This window comes from Chiloscyllium plagiosum, unplaced genomic scaffold (genome assembly GCF_037043375.1).
Source record: "Chiloscyllium plagiosum isolate Xiang-an unplaced genomic scaffold, Cpla_swu_hap1 HiC_scaffold_45, whole genome shotgun sequence".
NCBI lineage: Eukaryota > Metazoa > Chordata > Chondrichthyes > Orectolobiformes > Hemiscylliidae > Chiloscyllium > Chiloscyllium plagiosum.
The window spans coordinates 44,925,246-44,937,912 of NW_028270183.1; the positions used below are offsets into that span (position 1 = coordinate 44,925,246).

The window sequence follows — 12,667 nt, forward strand, 5'->3', positions numbered from 1 at the left end:
ATCGGTTCGACTCGAAACGTCAGCTCTTTTCTCTCCTTGCAGATGGTGCCAGACCTGCTAAGACTTTCCAGCATTTTCTCTTTTGGTTTCAGATTCCAGCATCCGCAGTAATTTTATTTTATTAATGGCTCTATGATATTGCTGGTGTCATGATAACTCCAACTTCGATGCGTGAGAGGTGAGCAAGCGAATGAATTCCCTCTGGAAGACGCGTGACAAGTATTAACAGAGATCAAGGAAAATAACATGAACGAATCTTTGATTTGAATTGAAGCCTGAACTCTGGTTCTGCTCCGAGACTGTGCCAGGTCTGCTTAATACTGCATATATTTCATGATTTGCATTTGTTTGTGAAAACAATTGAGACTGAATGATTTGCTGCAGACAACATCCAGCAGTCATCATGGGTACGGCGATCAAGTCGTGCGTCTATCCCTGTCAAATGTTTTATTGCGCAGGTGAGGCTTCCTGTTTCGTGGTTTGGTGGAGTACGCTGTTTGGAAAAATAGCATCGCAGCTGAGATCCGGCATGGGACCAGCGGGTTGATGTTCCATGACAGCGATGGTCGCCTTTCGAATGAGCACACATCTCAACCGACCATGTGACAAGTTCTTGCAGACAGTGAAAGTAAAAGCCACGGGGAACACTGACACAGCCCGGCTAACGACGGAAGCGCCGCACATGGTCAGTGCGGGGATTGAACCCACGACCTTGGCGTTATTAGCACCACGCTCTAACCAGCTGAGCTAACCGACCAACACAGCTCAGACCGCGAAAGCAAATGCCTATATTGCCGGTGCTCACAACCACGGCGGCTGTTCATTTTCTGCTTCATGTCGATCGCACGAGAGACTGAAGTATTTCCTTTCGTTGCAAAGCTGTTCAACGAAAAAAAAAGCATTTACTTTTCCGAACGCGCATACTCGACTTAACCATTTGCTCTGATATTCAAAATTAAGCACAATGTCCGGACGCATGCAATTTCAATCGCAATGCCACCAGCTCACCTGCAGCTTGTCTTGTTGAAAAATATCGTCTGTAGAAACGTACCTTCAACGATCGTTCACTGTTCTTCTGGATACTCACAGACTTTTGGAGTCAGGGTTATGTGCTGCTGATAACCTGCTACGAACCTTATGCCAAATTCATTTGAATTGAAATCTAATAGTGGGACTTTTCTGCTCCCGAACGACGCAGTTGCTTTGGTGTCAGCAACAGCTCAGAAGCCAATTGCACGTTTTGCTCAATCACTCATGTTACTAATGCAATCTTCGTTTGACAGCATATTTAGCAAGTTATCACGCCTTCCTGCAGCGGTCGTCAGTGACAGATCAGATGCTTAGATGATTGCTTCAGACAGCATGCTACATCCTCCATTTGAAAATGGAAAACGTGCAAACGTTTACAGGCTGAACACTCACTCACGATATTGCCTGGCGGGTCAGAGGCTGGGAGCGGATCTTATGGAGGCTTTTCAATCATGAGGGGCATGAATCGGGTAAATAGACAAGTTTCTTTCGCTCAGGTGTGGCAGTGCAGAACTGGAGGGTATAAATCAGGTGTGGGAGGGCGAGAATTGGAAAGGCAGTGATGGGCAATGGCTGCGCGCAGAGGGTGGTGCGTTTCTGGAACATGTTGCCAGACGAGCTGGTGATGGATGGTAAAATTCCAATACTTTTAAGGAATCTGGACGTGTATTTGAATAGGCAGTGTTTAGAGAGACATGGGTCAAATGCATGCAATCGCGGCTGGATCAATTGAAGATATCTGTTCGGAATGGACGAGTTCGACCGAAGACTGTGTTTTCAGTGCTGTCCATATCTAATGAGCTCTATGATAGTGCAGGTGAAATGATAAAAAAGATAAATAAAATCAATGAAGTAAAATTGTCTCAAGTTGTTGAATTCAAACAACTTCAGGTAATTTTATTTCAATTATTTTATTTATCTTTTTTATTTGTGTTTTTTTCATTGTTCTGTAACTCTTGTTTCTTGATTGTCTCTCTTTCTCTCGCTCCCCACTCTCTCAATATCTTTTTCCTTACCTCTTCCCGCTTTGTTACCCTTCTCCCCTGTTTTCCATTTTGTCTCTGCTTCACCCATCCCCCACATATTTTGTCACATAGCACTGGCTGCAGCCTGCGTCATTCACGGCTCCTAATCTGCCTTCGATCTCTCCATGCACTCTCATTATCACCTTTGCATCTGGAGCCCTGACTCACCGTCTCTCAGCCTGGTGTAAACAGCTCCCTATTTCTCCCCCTTTTTTATCTTTAACAAAGGATCGGTTCGACTCGAAACGTCAGCTCTTTTCTCTCCTTGCAGATGGTGCCAGACCTGCTAAGACTTTCCAGCATTTTCCCTTTTGGTTTCAGATTCCAGCATCCGCAGTAATTTTATTTTATTAATGGCTCTATGATATTGCTGGTGTCATGATAACTCCAACTTCGATGCGTGAGAGGTGAGCAAGCGAATGAATTCCCTCTGGAAGACGCGTGACAAGTATTAACAGAGATCAAGGAAAATAACATGAACGAATCTTTGATTTGAATTGAAGCCTGAACTCTGGTTCTGCTCCGAGACTGTGCCAGGTCTGCTTAATACTGCATATATTTCATGATTTGCATTTGTTTGTGAAAACAATTGAGACTGAATGATTTGCTGCAGACAACATCCAGCAGTCATCATGGGTACGGCGATCAAGTCGTGCGTCTATCCCTGTCAAATGTTTTATTGCGCAGGTGAGGCTTCCTGTTTCGTGGTTTGGTGGAGTACGCTGTTTGGAAAAATAGCATCGCAGCTGAGATCCGGCATGGGACCAGCGGGTTGATGTTCCATGACAGCGATGGTCGCCTTTCGAATGAGCACACATCTCAACCGACCATGTGACAAGTTCTTGCAGACAGTGAAAGTAAAAGCCACGGGGAACACTGACACAGCCCTGCTAACGACGGAAGCGCCTCTCGTGGTCAGTGCGGGGATTGAACCCACGACCTTTCCGTTATTAGCACCACGCTGTAACCAGCTGAGCTAACCGACCAACACAGCAGCAGTGGCGAAAGTAAATGCCTATATTGCCGGTGCTCACAACCACGGCGGCTGTTCATTTTCTGCTTCATGTCGATCGCACGAGAGACTGAAGTATTTCCTTTCGTTGCAAAGCTTTTCAACGAAAAAAAAAAGCATTTACTTTTCCGAACGCGCATACTCGACTTCACCATTTGCTCTGATATTCAAAATTAAGCACAATGTCCGGACGCATGCAATTTCAATCGCAATGCCACCAGCTCACCTGCAGCTTGTCATGTTGAAAAATATCGTCTGGAGAAACGTACCTTCAACGATCGCTCACTGTTCTTCTGGATACTCACAGACTTTTGGAGTCAGGGTTATGTGCTGCTGATAACCTGCTACGAACCTTATGCCAAATTCATTTGAATTGAAATCTAATAGTGGGACTTTTCTGCTCCCGAACGACGCAGTTGCTTTGGTGTCAGCAACAGCTCAGAAGCCAATTGCACGTTTTGCTCAATCACTCATGTTACTAATGCAATCTTCGTTTGACAGCATATTTAGCAAGTTATCACGCCTTCCTGCAGCGGTCGTCAGTGACAGATCAGATGCTTAGATGATTGCTTCAGACAGCATGCTACATCCTCCATTTGAAAATGGAAAACGTGCAAACGTTTACAGGCTGAACACTCACTCACGATATTGCCTGGCGGGTCAGAGGCTGGGAGCGGATCTTATGGAGGCTTTTCAATCATGAGGGGCATGAATCGGGTAAATAGACAAGTTTCTTTCGCTCAGGTGTGGCAGTGCAGAACTGGAGGGTATAAATCAGGTGTGGGAGGGCGAGAATTGGAAAGGCAGTGATGGGCAATGGCTGCGCGCAGAGGGTGGTGCGTTTCTGGAACATGTTGCCAGACGAGCTGGTGATGGATGGTAAAATTCCAATACTTTTAAGGAATCTGGACGTGTATTTGAATAGGCAGTGTTTAGAGAGACATGGGTCAAATGCATGCAATCGCGGCTGGATCAATTGAAGATATCTGTTCGGAATGGACGAGTTCGACCGAAGACTGTGTTTTCAGTGCTGTCCATATCTAATGAGCTCTATGATAGTGCAGGTGAAATGATAAAAATGATAAATAAAATCAATGAAGTAAAATTGTCTCAAGTTGTTGAATTCAAACAACTTCAGGTAATTTTATTTCAATTATTTTATTTATCTTTTTTATTTGTGTTTTTTTCATTGTTCTGTAACTCTTGTTTCTTGATTGTCTCTCTTTCTCTCGCTCCCCACTCTCTCAATATCTTTTTCCTTACCTCTTCCCGCTTTGTTACCCTTCTCCCCTGTTTTCCATTTTGTCTCTGCTTCACCCATCCCCCACATATTTTGTCACATAGCACTGGCTGCAGCCTGCGTCATTCACGGCTCCTAATCTGCCTTCGATCTCTCCATGCACTCTCATTATCACCTTTGCATCTGGAGCCCTGACTCACCGTCTCTCAGCCTGGTGTAAACAGCTCCCTATTTCTCCCCCTTTTTTTATCTTTAACAAAGGATCGGTTCGACTCGAAACGTCAGCTCTTTTCTCTCCTTGCAGATGGTGCCAGACCTGCTAAGACTTTCCAGCATTTTCCCTTTTGGTTTCAGATTCCAGCATCCGCAGTAATTTTATTTTATTAATGGCTCTATGATATTGCTGGTGTCATGATAACTCCAACTTCGATGCGTGAGAGGTGAGCAAGCGAATGAATTCCCTCTGGAAGACGCGTGACAAGTATTAACAGAGATCAAGGAAAATAACATGAACGAATCTTTGATTTGAATTGAAGCCTGAACTCTGGTTCTGCTCCGAGACTGTGCCAGGTCTGCTTAATACTGCATATATTTCATGATTTGCATTTGTTTGTGAAAACAATTGAGACTGAATGATTTGCTGCAGACAACATCCAGCAGTCATCATGGGTACGGCGATCAAGTCGTGCGTCTATCCCTGTCAAATGTTTTATTGCGCAGGTGAGGCTTCCTGTTTCGTGGTTTGGTGGAGTACGCTGTTTGGAAAAATAGCATCGCAGCTGAGATCCGGCATGGGACCAGCGGGTTGATGTTCCATGACAGCGATGGTCGCCTTTCGAATGAGCACACATCTCAACCGACCATGTGACAAGTTCTTGCAGACAGTGAAAGTAAAAGCCACGGGGAACACTGACACAGCCCGGCTAACGACGGAAGCGCCGCACATGGTCAGTGCGGGGATTGAACCCACGACCTTGGCGTTATTAACACCACGCTCTAACCAGCTGAGCTAACCGACCAACACAGCTCAGACCGCGAAAGCAAATGCCTATATTGCCGGTGCTCACAACCACGGCGGCTGTTCATTTTCTGCTTCATGTCGATCGCACGAGAGACTGAAGTATTTCCTTTCGTTGCAAAGCTGTTCAACGAAAAAAAAAGCATTTACTTTTCCGAACGCGCATACTCGACTTAACCATTTGCTCTGATATTCAAAATTAAGCACAATGTCCGGACGCATGCAATTTCAATCGCAATGCCACCAGCTCACCTGCAGCTTGTCTTGTTGAAAAATATCGTCTGTAGAAACGTACCTTCAACGATCGTTCACTGTTCTTCTGGATACTCACAGACTTTTGGAGTCAGGGTTATGTGCTGCTGATAACCTGCTACGAACCTTATGCCAAATTCATTTGAATTGAAATCTAATAGTGGGACTTTTCTGCTCCCGAACGACGCAGTTGCTTTGGTGTCAGCAACAGCTCAGAAGCCAATTGCACGTTTTGCTCAATCACTCATGTTACTAATGCAATCTTCGTTTGACAGCATATTTAGCAAGTTATCACGCCTTCCTGCAGCGGTCGTCAGTGACAGATCAGATGCTTAGATGATTGCTTCAGACAGCATGCTACATCCTCCATTTGAAAATGGAAAACGTGCAAACGTTTACAGGCTGAACACTCACTCACGATATTGCCTGGCGGGTCAGAGGCTGGGAGCGGATCTTATGGAGGCTTTTCAATCATGAGGGGCATGAATCGGGTAAATAGACAAGTTTCTTTCGCTCAGGTGTGGCAGTGCAGAACTGGAGGGTATAAATCAGGTGTGGGAGGGCGAGAATTGGAAAGGCAGTGATGGGCAATGGCTGCGCGCAGAGGGTGGTGCGTTTCTGGAACATGTTGCCAGACGAGCTGGTGATGGATGGTAAAATTCCAATACTTTTAAGGAATCTGGACGTGTATTTGAATAGGCAGTGTTTAGAGAGACATGGGTCAAATGCATGCAATCGCGGCTGGATCAATTGAAGATATCTGTTCGGAATGGACGAGTTCGACCGAAGACTGTGTTTTCAGTGCTGTCCATATCTAATGAGCTCTATGATAGTGCAGGTGAAATGATAAAAAAGATAAATAAAATCAATGAAGTAAAATTGTCTCAAGTTGTTGAATTCAAACAACTTCAGGTAATTTTATTTCAATTATTTTATTTATCTTTTTTATTTGTGTTTTTTTCATTGTTCTGTAACTCTTGTTTCTTGATTGTCTCTCTTTCTCTCGCTCCCCACTCTCTCAATATCTTTTTCCTTACCTCTTCCCGCTTTGTTACCCTTCTCCCCTGTTTTCCATTTTGTCTCTGCTTCACCCATCCCCCACATATTTTGTCACATAGCACTGGCTGCAGCCTGCGTCATTCACGGCTCCTAATCTGCCTTCGATCTCTCCATGCACTCTCATTATCACCTTTGCATCTGGAGCCCTGACTCACCGTCTCTCAGCCTGGTGTAAACAGCTCCCTATTTCTCCCCCTTTTTTATCTTTAACAAAGGATCGGTTCGACTCGAAACGTCAGCTCTTTTCTCTCCTTGCAGATGGTGCCAGACCTGCTAAGACTTTCCAGCATTTTCCCTTTTGGTTTCAGATTCCAGCATCCGCAGTAATTTTATTTTATTAATGGCTCTATGATATTGCTGGTGTCATGATAACTCCAACTTCGATGCGTGAGAGGTGAGCAAGCGAATGAATTCCCTCTGGAAGACGCGTGACAAGTATTAACAGAGATCAAGGAAAATAACATGAACGAATCTTTGATTTGAATTGAAGCCTGAACTCTGGTTCTGCTCCGAGACTGTGCCAGGTCTGCTTAATACTGCATATATTTCATGATTTGCATTTGTTTGTGAAAACAATTGAGACTGAATGATTTGCTGCAGACAACATCCAGCAGTCATCATGGGTACGGCGATCAAGTCGTGCGTCTATCCCTGTCAAATGTTTTATTGCGCAGGTGAGGCTTCCTGTTTCGTGGTTTGGTGGAGTACGCTGTTTGGAAAAATAGCATCGCAGCTGAGATCCGGCATGGGACCAGCGGGTTGATGTTCCATGACAGCGATGGTCGCCTTTCGAATGAGCACACATCTCAACCGACCATGTGACAAGTTCTTGCAGACAGTGAAAGTAAAAGCCACGGGGAACACTGACACAGCCCTGCTAACGACGGAAGCGCCTCTCGTGGTCAGTGCGGGGATTGAACCCACGACCTTTCCGTTATTAGCACCACGCTGTAACCAGCTGAGCTAACCGACCAACACAGCAGCAGTGGCGAAAGTAAATGCCTATATTGCCGGTGCTCACAACCACGGCGGCTGTTCATTTTCTGCTTCATGTCGATCGCACGAGAGACTGAAGTATTTCCTTTCGTTGCAAAGCTTTTCAACGAAAAAAAAAAGCATTTACTTTTCCGAACGCGCATACTCGACTTCACCATTTGCTCTGATATTCAAAATTAAGCACAATGTCCGGACGCATGCAATTTCAATCGCAATGCCACCAGCTCACCTGCAGCTTGTCATGTTGAAAAATATCGTCTGGAGAAACGTACCTTCAACGATCGCTCACTGTTCTTCTGGATACTCACAGACTTTTGGAGTCAGGGTTATGTGCTGCTGATAACCTGCTACGAACCTTATGCCAAATTCATTTGAATTGAAATCTAATAGTGGGACTTTTCTGCTCCCGAACGACGCAGTTGCTTTGGTGTCAGCAACAGCTCAGAAGCCAATTGCACGTTTTGCTCAATCACTCATGTTACTAATGCAATCTTCGTTTGACAGCATATTTAGCAAGTTATCACGCCTTCCTGCAGCGGTCGTCAGTGACAGATCAGATGCTTAGATGATTGCTTCAGACAGCATGCTACATCCTCCATTTGAAAATGGAAAACGTGCAAACGTTTACAGGCTGAACACTCACTCACGATATTGCCTGGCGGGTCAGAGGCTGGGAGCGGATCTTATGGAGGCTTTTCAATCATGAGGGGCATGAATCGGGTAAATAGACAAGTTTCTTTCGCTCAGGTGTGGCAGTGCAGAACTGGAGGGTATAAATCAGGTGTGGGAGGGCGAGAATTGGAAAGGCAGTGATGGGCAATGGCTGCGCGCAGAGGGTGGTGCGTTTCTGGAACATGTTGCCAGACGAGCTGGTGATGGATGGTAAAATTCCAATACTTTTAAGGAATCTGGACGTGTATTTGAATAGGCAGTGTTTAGAGAGACATGGGTCAAATGCATGCAATCGCGGCTGGATCAATTGAAGATATCTGTTCGGAATGGACGAGTTCGACCGAAGACTGTGTTTTCAGTGCTGTCCATATCTAATGAGCTCTATGATAGTGCAGGTGAAATGATAAAAATGATAAATAAAATCAATGAAGTAAAATTGTCTCAAGTTGTTGAATTCAAACAACTTCAGGTAATTTTATTTCAATTATTTTATTTATCTTTTTTATTTGTGTTTTTTTCATTGTTCTGTAACTCTTGTTTCTTGATTGTCTCTCTTTCTCTCGCTCCCCACTCTCTCAATATCTTTTTCCTTACCTCTTCCCGCTTTGTTACCCTTCTCCCCTGTTTTCCATTTTGTCTCTGCTTCACCCATCCCCCACATATTTTGTCACATAGCACTGGCTGCAGCCTGCGTCATTCACGGCTCCTAATCTGCCTTCGATCTCTCCATGCACTCTCATTATCACCTTTGCATCTGGAGCCCTGACTCACCGTCTCTCAGCCTGGTGTAAACAGCTCCCTATTTCTCCCCCTTTTTTTATCTTTAACAAAGGATCGGTTCGACTCGAAACGTCAGCTCTTTTCTCTCCTTGCAGATGGTGCCAGACCTGCTAAGACTTTCCAGCATTTTCTCTTTTGGTTTCAGATTCCAGCATCCGCAGTAATTTTATTTTATTAATGGCTCTATGATATTGCTGGTGTCATGATAACTCCAACTTCGATGCGTGAGAGGTGAGCAAGCGAATGAATTCCCTCTGGAAGACGCGTGACAAGTATTAACAGAGATCAAGGAAAATAACATGAACGAATCTTTGATTTGAATTGAAGCCTGAACTCTGGTTCTGCTCCGAGACTGTGCCAGGTCTGCTTAATACTGCATATATTTCATGATTTGCATTTGTTTGTGAAAACAATTGAGACTGAATGATTTGCTGCAGACAACATCCAGCAGTCATCATGGGTACGGCGATCAAGTCGTGCGTCTATCCCTGTCAAATGTTTTATTGCGCAGGTGAGGCTTCCTGTTTCGTGGTTTGGTGGAGTACGCTGTTTGGAAAAATAGCATCGCAGCTGAGATCCGGCATGGGACCAGCGGGTTGATGTTCCATGACAGCGATGGTCGCCTTTCGAATGAGCACACATCTCAACCGACCATGTGACAAGTTCTTGCAGACAGTGAAAGTAAAAGCCACGGGGAACACTGACACAGCCCTGCTAACGACGGAAGCGCCTCTCGTGGTCAGTGCGGGGATTGAACCCACGACCTTTCCGTTATTAGCACCACGCTCTAACCAGCTGAGGTAACCGACCAACACAGCACCGGCCGCGAAAGTAAATGCCTATATTGCCGGTGCTCACAACCACGGCGGCTGTTCATTTTCTGTTTCATGTCGATCGCACGAGAGACTGAAGTATTTCCTTTCGTTGCAAAGCTGTTCAACGAAAAAAAAAGCATTTACTTTTCCGAACGCGCATACTCGACTTAACCATTTGCTCTGATATTCAAAATTAAGCACAATGTCCGGACGCATGCAATTTCAATCGCAATGCCACCAGCTCACCTGCAGCTTGTCATGTTGAAAAATATCGTCTGTAGAAACGTACCTTCAACGATCGTTCACTGTTCTTCTGGATACTCACAGACTTTTGGAGTCAGGGTTATGTGCTGCTGATAACCTGCTACGAACCTTATGCCAAATTCATTTGAATTGAAATCTAATAGTGGGACTTTTCTGCTCCCGAACGACGCAGTTGCTTTGGTGTCAGCAACAGCTCAGAAGCCAATTGCACGTTTTGCTCAATCACTCATGTTACTAATGCAATCTTCGTTTGACAGCATATTTAGCAAGTTATCACGCCTTCCTGCAGCGGTCGTCAGTGACAGATCAGATGCTTAGATGATTGCTTCAGACAGCATGCTACATCCTCCATTTGAAAATGGAAAACGTGCAAACGTTTACAGGCTGAACACTCACTCACGATATTGCCTGGCGGGTCAGAGGCTGGGAGCGGATCTTATGGAGGCTTTTCAATCATGAGGGGCATGAATCGGGTAAATAGACAAGTTTCTTTCGCTCAGGTGTGGCAGTGCAGAACTGGAGGGTATAAATCAGGTGTGGGAGGGCGAGAATTGGAAAGGCAGTGATGGGCAATGGCTGCGCGCAGAGGGTGGTGCGTTTCTGGAACATGCTGCCAGACGAGCTGGTGATGGATGGTAAAATTCCAATACTTTTAAGGAATCTGGACGTGTATTTGAATAGGCAGTGTTTAGAGAGACATGGGTCAAATGCATGCAATCGCGGCTGGATCAATTGAAGATATCTGTTCGGAATGGACGAGTTCGACCGAAGACTGTGTTTTCAGTGCTGTCCATATCTAATGAGCTCTATGATAGTGCTGGTGAAATGATAAAAAAGATAAATAAAATCAATGAAGTAAAATTGTCTCAAGTTGTTGAATTCAAACAACTTCAGGTAATTTTATTTCAATTATTTTATTTATCTTTTTTATTTGTGTTTTTTTCATTGTTCTGTAACTCTTGTTTCTTGATTGTCTCTCTTTCTCTCGCTCCCCACTCTCTCAATATCTTTTTCCTTACCTCTTCCCGCTTTGTTACCCTTCTCCCCTGTTTTCCATTTTGTCTCTGCTTCACCCATCCCCCACATATTTTGTCACATAGCACTGGCTGCAGCCTGCGTCATTCACGGCTCCTAATCTGCCTTCGATCTCTCCATGCACTCTCATTATCACCTTTGCATCTGGAGCCCTGACTCACCGTCTCTCAGCCTGGTGTAAACAGCTCCCTATTTCTCCCCCTTTTTTATCTTTAACAAAGGATCGGTTCGACTCGAAACGTCAGCTCTTTTCTCTCCTTGCAGATGGTGCTAGACCTGCTAAGACTTTCCAGCATTTTCCCTTTTGGTTTCAGATTCCAGCATCCGCAGTAATTTTATTTTATTAATGGCTCTATGATATTGCTGGTGTCATGATAACTCCAACTTCGATGCGTGAGAGGTGAGCAAGCGAATGAATTCCCTCTGGAAGACGCGTGACAAGTATTAACAGAGATCAAGGAAAATAACATGAACGAATCTTTGATTTGAATTGAAGCCTGAACTCTGGTTCTGCTCCGAGACTGTGCCAGGTCTGCTTAATACTGCATATATTTCATGATTTGCATTTGTTTGTGAAAACAATTGAGACTGAATGATTTGCTGCAGACAACATCCAGCAGTCATCATGGGTACGGCGATCAAGTCGTGCGTCTATCCCTGTCAAATGTTTTATTGCGCAGGTGAGGCTTCCTGTTTCGTGGTTTGGTGGAGTACGCTGTTTGGAAAAATAGCATCGCAGCTGAGATCCGGCATGGGACCAGCGGGTTGATGTTCCATGACAGCGATGGTCGCCTTTCGAATGAGCACACATCTCAACCGACCATGTGACAAGTTCTTGCAGACAGTGAAAGTAAAAGCCACGGGGAACACTGACACAGCCCGGCTAACGACGGAAGCGCCGCACATGGTCAGTGCGGGGATTGAACCCACGACCTTGGCGTTATTAACACCACGCTCTAACCAGCTGAGCTAACCGACCAACACAGCTCAGACCGCGAAAGCAAATGCCTATATTGCCGGTGCTCACAACCACGGCGGCTGTTCATTTTCTGCTTCATGTCGATCGCACGAGAGACTGAAGTATTTCCTTTCGTTGCAAAGCTGTTCAACGAAAAAAAAAGCATTTACTTTTCCGAACGCGCATACTCGACTTAACCATTTGCTCTGATATTCAAAATTAAGCACAATGTCCGGACGCATGCAATTTCAATCGCAATGCCACCAGCTCACCTGCAGCTTGTCTTGTTGAAAAATATCGTCTGTAGAAACGTACCTTCAACGATCGTTCACTGTTCTTCTGGATACTCACAGACTTTTGGAGTCAGGGTTATGTGCTGCTGATAACCTGCTACGAACCTTATGCCAAATTCATTTGAATTGAAATCTAATAGTGGGACTTTTCTGCTCCCGAACGACGCAGTTGCTTTGGTGTCAGCAACAGCTCAGAAGCCAATTGCACGTTTTGCTCAA

At 44.9% G+C, this 12,667-nt stretch overlaps 3 non-coding genes across 3 annotated transcripts; all 3 read right to left on the reverse strand.

The window, feature by feature from the left end:
* Positions 1-683: 683 nt before the first annotated feature.
* Positions 684-757, reverse strand: trnai-aau (transfer RNA isoleucine (anticodon AAU)). Its single transcript has one exon. It is a non-coding gene; the product is annotated as a tRNA-Ile (tRNA).
* A 4,494-nt stretch (positions 758-5,251) lies between these two features.
* trnai-aau (transfer RNA isoleucine (anticodon AAU)) lies at positions 5,252-5,325 on the reverse strand. Its single transcript has one exon. It is a non-coding gene; the product is annotated as a tRNA-Ile (tRNA).
* Positions 5,326-12,102: 6,777 nt separating this feature from the next.
* trnai-aau (transfer RNA isoleucine (anticodon AAU)) lies at positions 12,103-12,176 on the reverse strand. Its single transcript has one exon. It is a non-coding gene; the product is annotated as a tRNA-Ile (tRNA).
* Positions 12,177-12,667: the final 491 nt, after the last annotated feature.